Raw genomic sequence first — 2,682 nt, forward strand, 5'->3', positions numbered from 1 at the left:
TACAAAAATGAATTTTCCTTATATGCCATTAGAAAATACTCAGAAAATATTTTGTAGTAATAAAATATATTCAGGAAAAGTAATAGTCAAGTGAAAATTGATAATGTATCATAAAACAAAAAAGAGTCCATAATAATACATATTGCACCTATTTACCTCTAGTGCAGCTATCATTGATAAAATATGTATGGTGTTATTTATCTGAATTGTACATTAAGATTATATCATATTTTTAAAATTATTTCTAGATAGGTCTTTGGATATCTCTTACATTGCAAATGCCACGAAGGAGGGTGAATATTCACCACCTCATGTCACAGGAGAGTTTGGATAATTGCAAATGAGCAAAATAACAAATAACACTATCCATCAAGTATGGTATTATTATTTGTCGGCTAAACATGGCATTTTTCCATATATTCATTATTTTTGTGTCTTTTTTATTTGCAATACCCTTACATGTGACAATTTTCATTCCAAGCTGGCTTCATAACTCAACCTTTGGGGTTATTTAAAATTTGATACATTAAGTGGTACATTATGAGAATGGCATGCCTTTATTATTTTTATCCACCATGGGTAGAAACAATGATCAATTATTTCCAGATGGCGAAGTAGCATTCAAAATTCTGATTGACTTTTCCATAGTAATTAATTAATGGCACAAATTAACATAAAAATCGGAATAGAAAAAAAGAATAACATTATACGAGGCACGCAAGGATTCCTGTCAACCAAAAAAAATTGCAGGAATTAAATGTACGGAAGGATATAACCTGAATAATCAGTGCAGTGACCATAACACAATAATGAAATGGGTCATTATGCTGAACTGCACGCCCATCTCAGCTAACCCTATTTGCCTGTATTTTGGAAAATAACTGAAACCTTTTTGATTTTCGAAATATGGTACTTAATTCCTGTATTGTTCTATTTATAGAAAGGACATTGATAATATTTTCTGTACTTAATATTCATAATGGACAGTGTAAAATTGTATGTTACAAATGCTAGTATATTCAAAATGAACTTAAAACAACGAGCCAAAGTGCAGTGGCAATTACCAAAGGGCAAAAACAAAGTGATTTTAAAACCTCATCCAGCTTTTATTCCAACAAGGAGTGTCCTCAGTAATACAATATTGCTCAATGGTTATGTAAAAATTATATAGTCCAAAACATGTGGCCAATGCAGAGGTAACTCAAGAACTCTGATGTGTGCCTTTATGCATCTTCATATCAAGTATTCAGAATATAACGTTCACAATTTTAATTCCTCTATAAATTTCTGCGATTAAATTGTATACTGGCTGATGAGTCCAACAGAATGACTGGAAGTAAATGGAAGTACCATATTTGTAGATGTGTAACCATTTTGATGTGCGTTTGAAAATGGCCCATTGTAGTAATGTAGTTGATGTAATGTAATTAATGTAATTAAGTTTGAGTTTAATGGTGGATAACATTAATGGATGAATTGCATCTTTCTGCATAATGGTATGTACACCCTAATGATTCTTAAATATTCATAATGTTACTCAATATATTCTCTCTGAATGCAGTTATGCTGCAAAAGTTTGATAAGGAATGATGTGACAGAACCACAATTTTTCTCCCACACCAGTGTATTATGTATATCTGACTTACAGATGAAACCAGAGTGACCAGTTTGTGTGATTTAGTTCCCCATCCGCACAAGCATCAACTTCAGCATGAGAAGCAGACTTATACCAGTTATCTGATTCATCAAATTTCATTCCCTTTTAGCTGATTGTAACTGTTCTGTTAGAACCTGAAACATAGCCAGGCTTTCGTGTTTGGACGGTGTGAGAGGATGTCGGATTACAAACCCGCTTATGGCTTATCTCTACATATAGGATGTATTTCAGCCAAATTAACATAGATTTTTCCCATTATTTTACATTAATTTTAGTGCTTAAAGTAATAGGTGTATTTCAAAGAATTAATCATGCAAGAGAATGTAATCAAATGAAGCATTTCACCACTAGCCCAAATTTAGGCTGAATTATTATTCTGCTTGAGAGTTTATGGACAAATATTTGTTCAGACTTACTTAGATGCATTGGCTTTCATAGCTCTGCTGACAGACATGTTGCCAGCTGTACTGCAGCAATACATTTACATTTAACATTGCTTTGATGCAGTTTTACATTTTGAACGATTGAACGGGCAAGATAAACAAATTGTATGTTTCATTTTTGTAAAGTCTGTAATACTGAATTGCATGGAGTCTTAATCCAAGAAGGAAAAGGTACCTTTGCATTTTACAATAAATCTGTGACTCTTTAATTCAAAATGCAATTTCTTGCTCTTCTTGTAGACATCACCACTGGGGGAAAAAATGGAAGGATAAAAGATCCGTGTCCCTAAAGTCATGCTTAAAAAGGTGCAATAAAACAATGTGCATTCTCAGTCACAATTGCGGGTTACTGAACCCACTGATTAATATTTTTTTCTCACTTTGGTATTAAATAACAATTAAAATGTTCTTAGAAATGTAATATATTCTGGGCATAAGAATCTCTGCAAGTCTCCCATCGTTTTGACTTTGTCCACTGATGTGATTCGTATCTCTAATCATAAATAAATAATCTGTTTTTCTTGGTTGGTTTCTCTCTCTCTCCCATGCCAAGATCAATATCTTTTAACATCTTACTTATTT

The sequence above is a fragment of the Rhinoraja longicauda genome, chromosome 3, assembly GCF_053455715.1.
Source record: "Rhinoraja longicauda isolate Sanriku21f chromosome 3, sRhiLon1.1, whole genome shotgun sequence".
Classification (NCBI taxonomy): domain Eukaryota; kingdom Metazoa; phylum Chordata; class Chondrichthyes; order Rajiformes; family Arhynchobatidae; genus Rhinoraja; species Rhinoraja longicauda.